The sequence below is a fragment of the Empidonax traillii genome, unplaced genomic scaffold (genome assembly GCF_003031625.1).
Source record: "Empidonax traillii isolate 1590-97213 ecotype Southwest subspecies unplaced genomic scaffold, ASM303162v1 scaffold358:size917415, whole genome shotgun sequence".
In the NCBI taxonomy this organism is placed as follows: domain Eukaryota; kingdom Metazoa; phylum Chordata; class Aves; order Passeriformes; family Tyrannidae; genus Empidonax; species Empidonax traillii.
The window spans coordinates 148,361-166,305 of record NW_020955551.1 but is presented as its reverse complement, the minus strand read 5'-3'; the positions used below and the strand labels follow the sequence as shown (position 1 = coordinate 166,305).

The window sequence follows — 17,945 nt, the reverse complement described above, 5'->3', positions numbered from 1 at the left end:
CCCCCCCCCCGAAACTCCTGCAATTGCTCTACTTGAATAATTTTAATGAGTAATTTTTTTCAGCACATGGAAATTTTGACTATTAGGTTCTATATTTAAGAGTGTTAATTGACCTTCAAAATAAGACTTTGTGCTGTAGGACATTGTCTGTTAAGTCTGCCTGATCAATTCAGGAGTTAGGAATAAATAAAAATGAACTTTAAATTGGGAAATGAAGCGTAGGCAGCACTGCACGGGTTTGCTGGTCTGCACGCAGGATCTAAAATACTCTACAGAGTGCAGCTCCATAGACAGGAGGAAATATATTTTAGAATTAGGCAGGTAGCATTTTATAGAGAATTATTTGAGTTTTGAGTATAGACTGTCCAGATGAATGAAATCTATTTGTCCCAGCTCAGAAACATCCTCCATTTCATTCCTTCTAGCTCAGTGATTACCAGAATCTCATTTTGGAGACTTTCAAATCCAACCACCTGTGCTCAGAATTGGACCAGGGGATTCTTAAAGATTTTATAAAACTGGCAATTACATTGGTCTGACATTGCTTGCATCCATTCCCATGGTGTTTTCCACTTCACCTAACTAACTTTCTATGTCTCTTCAATCTAGTTGCAATCAGAATTGCTTTTTTCAGTGGGATTTGAGACCATATAAGAAGGAATAAGTTAGTAGTGTGGGATCTCATGCAGCCCCAACAATTTTCATCCTCACTTTTCCGAAAGCGAGGAGATGCTGAAGGCTTTCCCTTGGAGGGTAGGGCTTTGGGCACTATGTAAAAAACACAGCCAGATAAAGGAACAAAACCCAGATCCTGCAGCTCTCATGTTTTCGGGGTTTTTTTTTAGGTGGTAAATGCTAATTATGTACACTTCAAAATTGCACATCCCATATCTGTGCTTTGTAGCGTACACTTCAAAACAGCATTATCAGAGTGGGGAGATAAACGTGTTCATGAAATATGCATCTTTATAAATATATTATTGTTTGCTCTCTCTTTTAAAGCACATTTATCTGGAGAATTTACTTTCATGACATCCCTCTTCTCCCAGTGAGAACGTTGGTTTCTCCTCTGCAGGCCTCCCTCAACAGGGATGGTTTTCTTTCTTTTCAGTCCCTGCTTTGCTTCCCCAAGTTGTTTTGCTGGTAAGAGTTCCTCAGTTTCCTTTTGGAAATTTGTTAATTAAAAACCACGAGCCTTTGATTGCTTTACAATTCCAGCAAGGTCTCTCAAGGGGACGAATGGTGTCAGTTCATGGCAAACACACCTGCATAGTTTCTGCCACCTTTTGGATTAATGGTGATTATTTATCAGAAAAAATCTCAAAGCTTTATTGGAAAACTGTTTTTCTTGGCCTCTTCCAGGAAGATGTGAACTGCTAATAGCTGTCAATCTGAAACAAATTTGGGACCTGTCCAGAAAACATATTTTTGACCCATTAAACAGAATGTGTAATTTTACATATTTTTTTTTTTTAAATCCTCTTGGTAGACAGAAAATTCTATTCAGAAGAATTTGGCCTAGAGGATAAAACAAGAATTTTCTTCTTTTCAGCCTTAAAATCTTGTTTGTGATCCATCAGTGGGAAAAGTAGAGGTGTTGACCAAGCATTGGAGTTCAGACGTGACAGCTAAAACCAGTACTCTGGGTTTCATCCACTTTATTGAATCAGAGAAAGAAACAGGTGGAGCAAACCCACCACCACTGAAAGTGTGACAGAAAGATCTTATCCTGTGGTGATAAATATAAAGTATGTGGGTTTAGGGTGGATGGAAAGGGAAAATGATTCCATGCCTGATGACAGGGGGCTGCAGTAGCAGGAGAAAGTGTGACAGAGGTTTGTCCCTCCACATTGTGTGCAGTTCCTTAAACTGCAGGAAGGTCTTGGCTCTCTGTATGGTTTGGTTTTCCCATGTAGAAAGTCACAACTCCTGAAGTCTTTGACGTACTTTGGATGAGGCAATTTTTTTTTGCTTGTAGACAGTAAAAGAATAGGGGGAAAAAATAATCATCCTGTTTTCCAGAGACATGATAATCACAGTGGTAAATAGAAAAAAATATCAATTGTAAGAGAATTCAGACGACTCGCAGATTTTAACTGTGAGGAGAATTGGTCCTGGTTTTTACAAAGGGTAAAAATGAATTCAACAAACAATTTGTGTTTCTAACAAATTGAGCAAATTCTGGGAAAAAAAAACCCCAAACAATACAACATATTACCTTTGGTTCTGAAATTCATGGTAGTGATTATATTTATAAGGGGTTTCGGTGCTGTAATAAATGTACAATTTGCCTCCTACCTTTGTTCAGGGTGTTCAGCTGGTTGAATATTGGATATGTCAATTAAATGCACCTCTAATGTGTATATTTTGTTACAACGAGGAAGTGATATTTTCCTCCTGTACAGATGTTTAGCAAAGCAGTGTGATCTATCATGTGGTTGTTATAAATAAGAACATAACGCTGGAGGAAGAAGTGTTTTATAACATGGGAGGTGGGCAGGATTTAACAGTAACTGAGTCATTTCATACGTAGCTATAATAGCGGTATTTTCTAAGAAAATGTTTTAGATGGAGCCATAGTATTTTTGAAGGGTTGAAGCATGGGGAAGGTTGAATTTGTGCTTGAACAAAATGTACTGCAAAAGGGATGCTCTTGATGTCTAAATTGGCTGCTAGTTGGTTTTAGATTAAAGTGCATAAACTCCTTCTCTCTTCACAAGGAAGTTCACAGGCATTAAAAGCAATTCTGTTTCTGGAGTGATATTAGTAAGTACAATGCATTTCTTGGAATAATCAGATAATGGGAGTAATTTGGCAGCACTGAATTATTTACAGTCTGGTATTCTCAGTCAGAGATATAATGCTGAGATATATTTAAAAATAGCTAAATAACTTGTGCTAATAATAACTGGCATAACTGAAATAATTGTCCAGAAGATGTAAATGCTTGCAAACAAGGGTTAGCTCTCTTGTTTACCAGACCTTATGAATTTAGAACCAGGAATCTGAAGCAGGATTCAGGTAAAGGTGTGTTTTGAATGCAAGAGTCGAGTGTTTGAGAATAAGCTCTTTGCAGACTGATCGTTATTGTGGGCAGGTGCTGAAGATTTGTGATGCAAATATGTGGAGTGTGGGGTTGAGATTAGAATCAAACTGATGACTAAAAGGCCAAAAGCTCAGATACCATAGATCTAAGGGTCATGAACCCACTGTCTGTATTTGCTTACAGCACCTGGGATTTTAAAGCTGTTGTCATTCCTCTGAATCAGTAGCTGGAAAGCCAAAAGCATGGAGCTAAATGGAGAGCAGGATAGGACTGCAAGGCCTTTGGGAGCCTGGGATGACAGATTTAACGTGTAACTGTTCTGCTTGTGTTAATGTCAGTATATTGTTCATATTGAGGGGTATGCACCAAATTCAGAGAGGTTTTGGTTGATAATAAAAGCCCAACAGATTTGATGGGCAGAGAGTATTAACTGTTAGGATGTCCAGCACATACACGTAATAAACCAAATGGTTGTACAAAGGGAATAGCTTTCTAAAAGAAAAAAATTACTATGGGTAATTTAAAGGAGAAAAAATCTTAGTATAAAAGGATATATTATTATTTAAAATGGCAAAATGCTTTATTAAGTTCAGGATCTTCTCTTATTTTAACTGCTGAAAATTCAGAGAGGCCCTTTTGACCTTCCACTCTTTAATGACTGTCAGTGGCAGAGCCATTATATTCTTAGGCAGTTTTGCAGTACATCTCACAATACATCACCTATTTATATTAATACCTTCCACAACCTGAATCACAGCTCTTTCCTAATCAAACATTCAGTTACGGGTGCCCTACTGAAAAGTTAATGAAATGCAGATTTTATTAGCCACAGTGGAACATGTAATTTGACTACTGAAGTTAATACTACTGCTCACCTAAACCTACACCTCTGACCACAGGAGCTGAATGTGTTTGATCTCTGAGAATAAGTCAAGAGGATAATTGGCTGGTGCAGAGGAGGGGAGCATCCTGAGTTGGGTGGCTGTGGGTACCAGGTGAGAGGAGTGTTTGCCTGGGGGGACACATTCTTTCCCTCTTTCTGCTGTGGTCATTGGGACTAGGTGACATAGAATCATAGAATGGTTTGGGTTGGAAGGAAGCTTAAAGATTATCTCCTTCCAACCCCCTGCCATGGGCAGGTTCACCTTCCACTAGCCCAGGTTGCCCAGACCTCCATCCAGGGGAAAGCTTACATCAGACACTGTCAGTGTGTGCTGATGCACAGCAGGGCTGCACACTCACCAAATGTGCCCCCTGTGACACACAGTTCTATGTTAGTCAGGTGAGAACATGCTGCAAAACAGAATTTGGGGGACTTAAAGTGAAGTCAGACTGGTTTTGGTTTTCCCTTAGAAAATGTATAGGCATAAACTGAATATGGCCTTCTGGTAGGAACAGCAATAATTATTTAAATACTGATCCAAATAAGAAATAGTTGCATTGTAGCCTACATTTTTATTATTTTTTTCATTGTTCTCTGGACAATGCAGATCTCCTTCAAAGATGCATGTGAGCCTATGTGACAATCCTTGCTCATTTGTCTTTTATATTTCTATATCCTAATGAAAAGAGGCTTAAGACATAAATCAGTGTTCTGTCTCCTCCTGACTTGCCTTCAGGTTTGTGCATCTTTAGTCCATTTAGTTCTCTTTAATGAAATGGTTTCATGTGGTGAGGCTGTCCATAGGAGCATGTTTTTGTGTTTAGCATTAGCAATAGAGAACGTGCAGTTTGCAGAGGAAAAGGAGCCCAACAGCAGGTGGAGCAATGAACTATTTACAGCTCTGTATCCTGATATTACATGTGCTTTATTATTTTGTACTTGCTCCTTTTCCTTTTCCTCACGTTGTTCAGACCAATTGTCAAACATCTGCCTGCCAAAAAAAAAAGAAAAAAAGAAAAAAAAAAGAGGTTTCCTTTCTATTTGGAAGATTAATTGGGTTATTTCAGTCACAGGAAAGTTGCCAGCTCGTGTAAAAATGGGAGGAGAGGGGACACAATTTCTAACAGCCATTGATTAATAACAGATGTATATTCAACGGGTTAGAAGATAAACTGCTCTTTCCAGGGATTTGATGGATAGGTGCTCCCTTCCCAGTTTGCTGGGGAACAGTGCAGGCACCTCTGTGAGGCTGCAGAGGGTGTTACCTCGTAAATTTCCATTGATTGCACGGTAGTGAGCATTGATCAGGTCTCTGCTGCCAGTCAAGTCCTCACTCCTGCTGCTGCCTCTGCCAGCCTTTCTCCAGTAGCAAATAACAGTTTCCAAAGGCTGTTTTTTCCTGTTCCTTTTCTTTTATGCTATATCTTTGTGCTATTAAGGACTGACTTGAAACGATGTATGTTCCTAGAAAAGATCAAATCCTAGAAAAATCAGCCCAAAGAGCATGCTGTCTTTATCAATTACTTTGCCTAATGTGTAAAGTGTCCAGCAGAGTGTATAATCCAGTGTTTTGGTCAATTAGTAAATCAATATAATCCAAAGCAGATTTATAAACTGCACACGGACAACCTGGGGAACGGGGTCTTTAAAGCTGATAGCATCAGCCAGCATGTCTGAAGTTATAATGACAAAAGGACTGCTAAGAGAGTAACTAAATGCTGGATTGCTTTGTAATGCCAGTGTGAATAAAAGGCTGCTTTTATACACAACGTGAGGGAAAAGCATTGTTGGGCTGCCGTGGGGCTTTTGTGATTCTGTGTGTGTTAACTGTGTGTGGATAGATAGCTACCTCTGCCAGAGAGAGCAGAGGGAAAATATAAAGAAGCCAAAGAAAAGATTGATAGAGGAAGTAGTAGGGAACTTCATGAAACAGTAGTTCCTAATCCACTTGCAGAGGTATCCTGAAGTGTTTCAGATGCTCTCTGCACATCACGCACCATAGGAGTGGTTCAGATTTTTGTTCTCTTCTGTCATTGTCATTGTGCTTTTTGTCTTGTAAAATTAATGATTGAAGTTTTTTTGCGTGAATTTTAACTGTGTTGGTCTTTGGACGAAGTCTGGGTTTATTTTCAAAGATTCCCTGTCACCCTTTATCCCTGCAAGTGTCCTGGCATCTCTCTTGAGTTTTGCACTGGGGCTCACACACTTCTGCATTTCAGTCCCACTGCAGATTTCCTCATGTTATCAACCACAGTCAAATTAACATGAAAGTCTCCTTCTGCCCACAGAAAGTACTGTGCTTTTTTGGTTTGGTCTTGTATTGTGCTGAGCATCACCAGCAATACCCAGTGGCCTACCCTTTTAATTTAAAAAAAAAAAAAAAAAAAAAAAAAGGCATGAAGGACAAATTTAATGCAGTTTCTGCTGCTGGGTCACTGCACCCCCATAAGACACACATTAAGAAAAGCACCTGTTCAACCTCTGATTCAGTTTTTGACCAAAACTCACCAGCATCACTTCTGGCAACTGTGCTTCACCAGGTATGGCTGCAGCAGCTCCAAGCAGGTGACTGAATTGCAATGCTCCTTAAGCATTGGTGCCTGGATGAAGGGAAAAGACCACATGACTGTGTGAAAGTGAGTCTATTGTATGATAAATTATACCTTTTTCTTTCATCACATCAGTCAAATTAAAATTGCATAAGCATTGGTATTAGTTTCTAAATTTTAGTGACTGTACAGCTGAAAGAAATGCCTTCAAGGAGAGAGAAGTTAATTGAATGAAATATTTAAACATTCTCCTTAACCTCCTCATGATACCCCTTAGATGTTTGCACTGGGCACTTGTTGCTGGGAAGAGAGAATTTGGCTGGAATACCCAGAACCACCAAATCCCTGTAAATTTCTTCTTAAATTAAGTCAAGAACTTCTCCCTGAATGGGAAAATTACGTATGGAAGTACTTAAAATAAGTTGTTTTAATTTATGACACATGACAACCTCCATGGAACTTCCCACCCCCCGAGAACAGAATCATAGAATCATTTAGGCTGGAAAAGCCCTTTAATGCCATTGAGTCCAACCATTAACCCAGCAGGGCCAAGTCCACCACTGAGCTACATCACCAAATGTCACAATGCTGCCAAATACAGTGGGATGCCATTTGAAAGAATTTCCTTTGTAACTAGAAGCTGAGGAAATAATGGTTGTCGGAGTTTAGTCACAGATAAAAATATTAATGGAATATTTCATACAAGCTATGGTAAAGCCTCCTGGCAAATTCAGTCAGATCATTTCCCTCACAAGCCACGAGCTCGTTTGTCTTTGGTGCAGTAAGTCACATTTCTGGAGGAAAGTAACTGTTTTTCAATGAAAATTACAAGGAATCTCTGTGTTGTGTGTTGCATGGTCTCCTGTAACTCATTTCATAAGGGTCTTTCTCTCAATCAATTCCCAAATTCTTAAATTACTTTATGGTATATTAGTCACAAACACTCATCGTGTTTTAGAAAAACACTACAGGTGTTATAAAGCTTTGGTGTGATTTCCAGGCATGGAATACAGAGAAGTAGCGTTGTCCATGTGAGAAATAAATTGGTTTAATCACCTTGTGTTCTGGGGCTTAAGTGTCTTTGGATGCCTCCTGAGACCTTTCCTGTTTTGGCGTCCTCCTGGCCGATGGCTGCAGCCTCTGCTGGATCTGCTGGTGGTTGCTGAGGTTCCCTGCTCTGTTTTTCCTCCTCGGCACAACCTTACCTGTACTTTGAAGTCAACGTTGTGCTAACTCAAGACGTTGTCTTCTGATCTCTCACAAAGAAATAATAATGAAAATACAAAGGTCTTCCTGATTCCAGCTCCTCGGGCTAAACCACCTGCTGGCTGCAGTTACTCGAGGCTTTCCCTCACGAGGGTTTTCCCATAACACCGATCTTCAAAGGAAATATATTAAATGTTGCTCTGTATTAATGATTAATTGTAACATTGTAAAATGCAGTTTCTGGCTTTTCTTGTCTTTGCTTAGAGCTTCATGTAGCTTTGCCTGTTAATTCGTTTAGAAGTTTTAATTTGACTTTTTTTTTAGGAAATGCCAAGGTAAGAAAGGCCATGTAAGTGTTTTCATCTGATTTGATCAAAAATCTGTCCTGAATCCAAGGGTTTTCCAAGGGGATTAATTTTTTTTTTTTTAATCCAGTGAGATGCCTTGTGTATGTAACAAATAACTTGTAGTATTTCTTCTGCTTTTTTGGAGAATGTAAGCAGAATTGATTTGATCACAGTTCAAACCCCTCTCAGTGTGCTTAACCAGAATTTGTGGGCTGATTGTAGGGGTGTTGGACTAGATGACCTTTGAGGGTTCCTTCGAACCCAAACTGATCTGTGATTCTGTGTTGGCTGTATCCTTGACCCTTCGTTCTCAGTTCTTGATTTGCCTTTCTCCTCCCCCCTCCCCCCTTCCATTCTCCTCCCATTTTCCTGGATCTCATGTCCCTCAAGTACAGCCCCTCTGCTCACATATTATTAACTGGTGTGTGTTTGGGTTGGAGGAGTGTCCCCTGCACTTGGGGAGTGCTGCCATCTCAGCTGCCTCATCCAGTGACAGACGACACTCTGTCTTCTGTGCCGTGGAATACAAGGGTTAAAAACCTCACCCATTCAGCTCCAGTGGAATTTCATGCAAAATACAACAGTGTTCCCAAAAGTTTTATTCACACGTGGTGAAGGACAGCCACTAGGCTTGGAAAAGTGAGGTTGAGGGGTTTTTTTCCCACTCTGCAGCGTTAAATAAAGGAATAAAACTATATTATTTGATCAGTACAAGCAAACACAGAATAGAATATAAAAAAAGAAGTGTGACAATAACAATCCAGAGAGAAAGCAGCAGAAAGATTGTAGGTTAAATAATAATAATAAAAAAAAACCCCAAACCCAAACCTATCAGTGTTAGCAAGTAAAACCCCACTTCATAAACTTTGTGGTGTTTTTACATCATAAAATCTCATTCTAAGAGGCTTAAGTAGAGATAAGATCAGACATACTACAACTGCATCAGACCTGACTCCAGCTGACTGCTTTTGTATCTTTCATTCACTCATCACCAAGAAACTGGTGCACCTTTCACTTAGTCATTGCAAATTCCGATTTTAGAGATAATTTCTCCACCGTTCAGGAGACAGGATTTACTGGTGAAATGCAACAGGAAATCCAGGCTTAGATTATAACCTGCATTGCCACCCAGTGTCATAAATATTTGGACAAATGACAAATGCCCAGCTTTTATAAATGTTCAAGGGAGCTTTATCTCAAAAGTAAAATAAACCTAGGAGATGACTAATGGAGAGCTGAAAAGTTGTTGGTTTTGTTTTCCTTCTGGTACTCATAGTTTTGGTTTAATTCTTCCCTTAAAAGAACCCCCAACTAAAACTTTTAGTTCTTATGATAAAAGCTCTTTTGATTTAATAGATACTTTTGTTGTGCAACATTATTAAGAGATTTGTAACAATTATATGCTGGAAAGTTTGACTTTTTAAAAAAAGTGACTGAGAATGTCTTTTGTAGTTCTAGAGTAGTGTGGCCTTATTAAAAAAAAAGAAAAAAAATTATAAAAACCCTCTGGAGACGTAAAGGTAGAACTTTTTTCCTAACAGTGACATATACATGGTTTTCATTTACCTCTAGATTTTGGTACTAGCTTTGACAGCGGGACATTAAATCCAAATATTTCTGCTAATATATTGAATCCATGCAAGCTGCCTCTTGGAATTTTTCAGCATTATCAGATTCAGTTCTGCCACTGTCCATTAGAGCAGCATTAGGCAGCACATAAGACTTTTATTATAAATAAGTATTTTTCTGTAGCACTTTGGGATGCTGTGCAGAGGTTTGTGTTTCCCAATATTTATATTCTGCCTCAGTCTCCTCTCTTTAGCCCTTATGATTGAGATCGTCATCTTCCTGCAGATGATGGTAAAGCTTACGTGTGTCTGGTTTTCTGTAGCAGTCACAGCTTTTAGAGAGTAGCTTGCTCATACCTTACTTCTAGAAGGTTGGGTTTGTTGTCTTTAGGGTAATGTTTTGTGTGTATATGTTTAAATAATGTTCTCCAGGGTTGGGCTGTGCTGGCCCTACCCGATGCTTCAAACCCCACATCATTTCTATCAGAAATAGTTCCCAGTGTGACAGCTTGGCACTGTTGTTTTGGGTTTACCTAGAGCTCTAGAGGAGCAGCCTAGAAGCAAATACACCATAAACCTGTCAGGAATTAGGTTAGATTTACATTTTTTTCCCAGCTTGATGGCACGTACTAGTCCTAAAATATTATAAGACTGACACAACAAGCCTGAGCCGTGTTCACTGGGCCCCTTCTCATTGGTGGGAGATTTGTAGGTTTTCATACTATGACTTGATGGGCTTTCACTTTTCCCTCTGCTTTTGTCAGTGCAGAGTCTTTCTTATTCGAGTATGTTCATTACGCTCTTTGTGACAAATTAAATTAAGAATTTTTGCTAACACCAGGCTTCTAATGGTACCTAAAAATAATTTCAAGACCAACAGCATGATGTCTTTCAGTAATTGTTAAATAGGAGTGAACAGAGAAGGCTAAAATAAGAACCAGGCCAATTAAACCTCTCTTTGATGGTAGTGGTGCCTGTAATTAGAGATGCTTGGGAAATGTTTCTCCCTCACTCCCCACCAATCCCCACCTTTTCTCTACCACGGGATGATGTGGAAAGTGAAGGGAGAGAGCACCCACTCCAGGCATTATAGTGGTCACATGGGAATACATGGGAATCTTCAGCAGTTTCCCCGGAATGTGAAACTTCATAGTGAGATTTTTAGGATGTATTTCTGAGAAACTTCTTCCTTTTTTTTTTTTTTTTTTTTAAGAACCAGCGCTTTCTGAAAGAAAACAGTTTTTCTCAAAAAATCTTAATAATGGACTATTTGTGGTGGGGGAGAGGGGATATTGAGGGTCCTGTTCTGTGAACTGAAGACCTGTGATTAGCAAGCGTGGCACTAAGGATGCAGCAGGACTTCTACTCTATTGTATCAGCAGTCTGTGGGAGCTTTACTTTGAAAATAAGTGTGATTTACCTCTTTCAGAAATGTTTATTCCACATGAACTAGGTGAGAAATGACATTATTATGGTAGACTAATCTTCACCTGCAGCTCAAGGTGGAACACACAGTCTAACCTGGAGTCAGGAGGCTGCTTCTGTAAATACCCTGAGAGAGCCGTGCATGGCAAGGGGGAGATACCTGCAAGGAATTGTTGTGTCTCTGTGATCTTCAGTTTGCCAACTTTTTCTAATAGGTAAAAACCTATGGTATACCATAAGGTGATTGTTAAAAAAAAAAATAAATTCTTTTAAAATACATTTCATCTCTCTGTAATCTAGTTTCTCAAGAGGGCAGTCTTCTTTGAGGGAGTCTTAAAATGACTAAGAAATGCTCCTTTCATTCAGGGAATGTCTTATAAAATGCAGGTTATGAGCACCAAGATGATATTTCTTGCTCTTTACTAGGCCTTTCAATCCTGCACTATTTGCATCCTTTTTCTAACCAATTTCTACCTTAAGGGTTGTAATTTTCTCTCTGCATGGAGAGCTGCAAACCTTGTCCATTTGAAAGATCTTTGGCTTTTGTCTGTTTTGGTGTTTCTTCCTTTCATCCTGGCTTAGGGATACCTAAGGGGGGGTGTTTTGAAACCTCTTAAGACTGAATAGGATGTTGAAGGTAGGAAATAATGTAAGACTGTCCCTTCAAAAATAAATGCCTATTTGTGAAATGTGAAAGCTTGCACTGAGCGTTTGTCAGTCCCCATTGTTCAGCAGTGGGCACGTGGTACTGTGGTATAATGTAAATTTAGCAGGATAATTTTTTTTATTTTTTCTAAAAAAGAAACTTTGCGCTGACTTTTCTCAGTGTGAACCGATTCCAAAGTTTTCAAGGTTTTGTTGCTCCTAGACTTTGTATGTCACAGCAGTTTTCTAGTGTCTTGAATGTGGCTTAATTGGCTCCCAGATGTGAGAACAAAATGGACCCTTTTTTCAGTTATCTGTGGAAAACATGGACATGTGCAATTACATCGTTGGAGTGTATCGATTGGGAACCCTATAGACTGTCTCTTTTTCTATATCAGGGTTTTTTTTTACAATCAGTGAGAATTTTGTATGGACGTTGTCAGGAATCCGGTGGGGATGTGCATTTCCTGTTCACTGAGAGGTCCGAAACCCAGCATGATATTGTCTTTGCAGTAAATTGTATTTTCCCTGAATTCTCTGCATTACAGACTGGGGAGTCAGATCAAAACCTGGTGGTGCTCACAGCAGCAATGCCTGTATGATATATTGTCCTCTATTGATAATATTTTTTAGCGTGGCACCTAAATAAGGACAACCCCTTACAAAAGATTGCAAAATAAAAAGAAGGGGGCTTTGCTATTACTGAATTAGTTTATTAATCTAAATGGGTTCTCAGGATTTATTTTTTTTTCTTCTTTTTTTTCTTTAAGCTCCTGTTCTTGATCCCCTCAATTTGATTCCTTATGTGAAATTTAGCTCTGGGGACATCTCTAAACAGACAACACTGAGAAGAAGGTCAGTCCAGAGGTGTTACCTGACCTTGCTGTGTTTTCATGGTGTCCATTAGTAAAGGAGTCTTAATGGGGCAAACACACTTGTAACTCAAGATCACCTTCACCCAATCAACCGCTGCTCAAATACTTCTTACCTGTTTAAACCTTCTTCCCTTGATGAAAATTCGTGGTAACAGAAGAGAGGGGAGTGGTGGTGATATAAAATATATGCCATCAGGCACAAATATGTTTTATGAACTTGTGTCACATGAAGCCTTGGGAAATCTTATACACGTGAACGCTTTCACAAATTATGTTTATCTTGTACGTGCACAGAAGCAAACCACGATTTTCTAGTCTTCAGGGTATCTGCAGGTGGGTCTGTTCTTGCTGATTCAGTCTGAGCTGAGAAATATATCAGTAAGGCTCTAGACTGTACAAGGTCACTTCAGATGGATAGAGCTGTATGAAATTCCTTGTTGAGACTTGAAAGCAGATAAAATTCAGGTGGTTTTACTCTTCAGTATGATGTGAATTTCTTACTAGTTCAGGAAAAGTAAGTGAAATGGCTAGTTGGAGTGTCATAGAAGTGATTAAAATGTTCTTCCAGGTTCTGCTGTTACAGGAAGGGAAGGAAACCGTAGTTTCAGAAAGAGGAAAGTAAGCCCAATTACCTCTGAGTAAAGCTGGAAGTTTTCTTTTTACCTCTTTCCCCACAGAAAAGATGTTCGAATCATGTTCTGTAGAATGGAATAGTCAAAATAAGAAAAGAGGGTTAAATATTTAGGTCAGTTATATGAGGCTTAGTTACAGCACTATATATTCGATGCTTTCCAGCTTTAGCAGCAATGTCCCCCATGCTCCCTCTCACCTCTGCAGCTCAGGAACCTGCAGAACACAGAGTCACATCACTTTCAATTGCATTATAAGTTCTAATTATGGATATGGTTCAATTTCTTCACTTAAAGGAGGTTTTGTTCGCTTTTCATCTTCACATTTGATCTCACAGAGGGGTGATCACAGTGTGACAATAAATGAGGTGCATTGGGTAAGTTTTTTTTAAGTATCAAAGGAATTTTTGAGGTTTCTCAGGTTAGTTACAAGCTCTGGCATTTCGAGCAATGACAGCAGAAGGAAAACCACGCAGCTATGAGTAATTTGCCATTTCCCAATAACCTTCCAAATAGAACTGAGTGGGTTTTGCATGGCTTTCACAATTGCTTTGAAGAGCATTCAAATGCACCTCTCATGTTGAAACAGCCTTGTGCTTAGGTTTCCCACACACCAGCCAATAGTGTGTCCTAAGCAGTCTTCTGCAGGGCATTCCCAGACTCATATGTGAGAATTTAGTGGTTGAACCACTCCTGTTTCTTCCATGCAGCTGCCAAACCAGTTGTTTTAGCGATTGACTTTCCCTTTTAATCTTTGCTGTCTTGGTTACTCACGTGTACTAAAGAATGAATGTTAATAACTCGGATGATGACAGAAGTACCGAACACAAACTTGTTTAAACTGGGCACATAATTTGAAATTTTTAAGAGGAATCTTCAAGTGGGAGCAAGTTCTTCACCCACAGTGTTGTAGGTTCTGTTAGCTTTTCAATACCTGTTTGAAAGCAGGACTTCAATATTTTCTTCTCAATCCTGTGTCAGAGAAAAGCTCCTCTGAATTAATACAAACTTGCTACAAATAGGGAAACAGGGAAATGTGGCATCTCCCTTGGGAAAATGGTATAGAGGGGTGTAGTCAATGTCTAGTCCAGGAGGATCTGCTGAATAAGTACATATTTCTCCATGTGGCACAGCCCACAAAAAATTCCCAGTAGAAATGTGAGACCTTCAGCAGAAGACCAATCACCACCACAGCATTGCCCATTATAATGCCAGGAGACAAGAGCAAAAGAAATAAAAGCCACGGCCATTTGAGTATTTGCCATAGAAGCCCACTGATGAATAACATTCTAGCAGTCCTAGGAATGGGTTTTGATGGACAAACCAAAACCATCAGTGGTCTTTGCCACTCTTGGGACACATATTTCATCCCTGTGGCGTTGACCATACCAGTATAGTTTGAAGTTTAATTCCTAATGAACAATCCCTTAGGCTCCCTGCAGCTGTGGGAAAGTTTCTCATTATGTTCTGCAGGGCTTAATTTTCCATGCAGGGCTGTTCATGTTTTTAGTTCAAGGGAAAAAAAAAAAAAAAAATTAGAAGCCTGACTGATGAGAGATGTTGGAGAAAAAAGACTGCTGGCGAAAATACACTGAGCAAGGAATCAATCCTTATTTAGGAGAGAAGACACTGAAGTTTCAGTGTGTCTTAGATGGCGAAGGAAACTGCCATTCATTTGAATGTTATTAAGGGGGTTTCTTTTGCTCTTAGCCCGTAGCACTGTGTCTTGCTGCTTGGGGGGGCATATTGTCTTCCTTGGAAATCAGTGTAGTAGGTGTGGTCCTTACTGCATGCCTCATGCTGTGGTAGGAGAAGCTTTTTTTAGCTTGAGGGTTGTAAAGGATGGCCTCACCATCATTTTCTTATGTTCAGCTATCTTTCTGCAACCATATTTGTGGGTTGATTTTGGCTCAGACCTTGCAACTGTCTTCAGTGATTGTTGGGTAGAACTGCCAATGTAGGAAACCAAATCTAAGGGTATTAGAACTGAAAATATTTGATACTTTCTTTGTGGGTTCAATAAGACTCCTTTTAGTCTCTTGTAAATGGTATAATTAACTTAGCATCATGATCAGCTTCCTGTAATATTCTTTAAAAATCACTATAAAATAACAGACTTTGGAGTAGTAATCACAGAAGTAATGGAGGAACACATAATATCAGTAATTCCTATAGTATTTTTGTGATTATGTTTTAATTTGTTGATAAATCTTTCATATGTTATTACACTGTTTTGCAAAGCTTAGGCACTGAATGGAGAACTTGTCGTTTGAAAATTAGTATTGGTGAATAGTAAGAGTAGTAATAATAAAAAAAAAAAGATATAGTACAAGCTCTGGATACAGAGAGAAGATGAACAAGGCCAAGACACTCAGCTCTTTAGATCTATTCCTGCTGTATTTAAATAAGCATGAGACAAAGTCTTAGTGCAATTGAAAAATAATAAATCTTAAATAAATACATAGTGGCAGCATAATCGATGCAAATCTACGCAAATAGGTAGTCATGCTGAATTGGAATGTAGTGCTACTGAATGGACTGCTCAAAATTTCATTAACTGAAAAGACTGAAGAACATGTTTACTAAGAAAAATATCCTTTATCCTATACCAGTTGCTTTAGGTTGTTAATTTGAGAAGCTGATCGTTTTGGACCATTAATCATAATAATTAGAGACAGATTTAGTGAGCTTTAGTGCAATTCTCAACTAGATTAATAGTTGTGTAATCCAGTGTTTATTAATATAAATGAAGTAAATTAGAAGCATGACATTATAAAGAGGAGGAAGAAAGTTCAGGAACTTTCCTGGATCATCCCAAAACTCCATTAATTTACATCAACAGGTTGTTCTTCAGTAGTTTGCTTTGTTTTGTTTCAATCTTTTCTTCCTCCCGCGCTAATGAAGAGGAATGTGTGCAGTGATCTCTAACCATGTTTACAGTTCCTTAATATCCATAGATTTTGGGGTTTGGGTGGAGGGAGGGAGTTGAGACCTTCCCAGCCATGGGAAGCAGTGCGTTTTTATTTAATGCATATTCTTATCAGGAAGATCATGTTCCTCATTCCCCTGGAGGCTCCGAGCCAGGGTTGCCAACACATGCGGGATTTCACGCGTCAGGAGACTCCCCCCTCGGAGCGGTGGCAGCCGCTTGTCTGGGAGCGATTCCGTGCGGGAGTTTTAGAGGAGAAACCCCGTGCACAGCGATGTCTCCCGGCTGCTTCCTGCAGGTAGGGGGGGAGGGAACATCCCTCCTGCTGAAGATGTGAATGCTGCCTCTTCTTGCCTGTCTAGCTTTGCTTCAGAGAGGTCGTGGTGCGTGATGATGGAGCGGAGAGGTGAGAGGTTTTCCCGAACTCTCAGTTTTTCATTCCCTTCCCGAGGCACAGATGCCTGCAGGAGTCTGTGTTTTCCCACTCTGGGGTTCTCATGGCACATTAATGCTCGCTTGTAGCAAAATGTCCCGCTTGAGGTGACCCCTCCCTGCAGTTCTGGCATGTGGTCAGAGGGTCTGTGTGCGCTCCTCTCACTGGGAAACGCAGGTTTCCATGAGCTGCATTTAGTTTGTGTGCACCTCCTTTTTGAGCTGTGTGTGTAGCTAAGGGGAAAGCTTCAGGTTTTTTTTTTTTTAGGATTAGCATGAGTTTCTCATTATAAACCTAATGTTTCAGCACTTCCAGAAATGAAAGGTTCCCCTGCTGGCCTGCTTGGGGCTCGTCGATTCCAATTCCAACATCTCTCTTTCAAAATCATTTCTTAAAAATTAGGGAGAAAATTATGAGAGTTTCACAAGGTTAAAAGCCTCCTGATAGCTGAGAACAACTATAAATTAAAAATCTGCATGTGCATTTAGCAGCTGGAGGAAATCTGCATGCGTGTGCATGTCTCTTCTTACGTCTCCACCAAAACCCACTAAGCAAACTGATCCACAGGTGCCCAAGAGCCGTCAGCAATTTCTTCCTGAGAGATTTCTTTCCTTTTAGAAGTAACTCCCCTTCCCCCCTGAAATGGGAGGCTTGTTTTTAACAGGGTAGTTCTTGACCTCCTTTCACCTTTTTGTTTTGGATACACAGGCTTAGCTTTGTATTGAAAATCACATTGCAAATCTAAATATTAATAGGAAACTCCTGAGCTTGCTACCAAGGAAGGCACCAATTGCTTTATTCCTCTGTTTTGAATGGCAACTTCTTCTAATGCAAAACACCAGGCAGCAGTTGTAAAGAAGATAATTTCCTATCCAATCCAGGCTCCTGGTTACAAATCACCTGACAAAAGTATCATGAAGAAGTAGTTGTGCGACATGTGCTCGGCCGTCACTCCGGTTATTCCACAGCAGCTTTCCAGCGAGCGAGTTGGGAAATAAGACCTGCTTTCCAGTGGAAGCTCCTTAGGGTAGGTGGTTTCAATTTTGCCTCCCTTGATTTGAGTAAGCCAAAGCTTGTTCGCAGTTGGGAATTCTTTTGGAGCGTGCCTTCACATGCAATTTCTCATACCTATTTGGATCATCTTAAAAGAAATCTATACCTGTAGTTGACCTACTTAATCTATGCAATTATTCCACTGTGCTTGGGTGTATGCACATTATGTTCTCGTCTCCGTATTCTTTTTTTTCCCCCCCTCCCTAATTTGGCAGTCATTTTATTCCTTTTTAAAAGTACCACTGGATTGGTAATGGGAGCTTGAGTTCGGGATTCCTATTGTTAAAATGACTGGCCAGAAGAATGGAGAATCACAAAATTGCAAAATCACAGCCCATTCACTGCCTTCTCCGAAAT

The 17,945-nt window shown here is 39.7% G+C and overlaps 1 protein-coding gene across 1 annotated transcript in view; it reads left to right on the top strand.

The window, feature by feature from the left end:
• The window catches only part of LOC114061783 (inactive N-acetylated-alpha-linked acidic dipeptidase-like protein 2), a gene marked incomplete at its 3' end in the record, with an annotated part of 189,836 nt that overhangs the window by 27,187 nt on the left and 144,704 nt on the right, over positions 1-17,945 (top strand). The window lies entirely within an intron of this gene.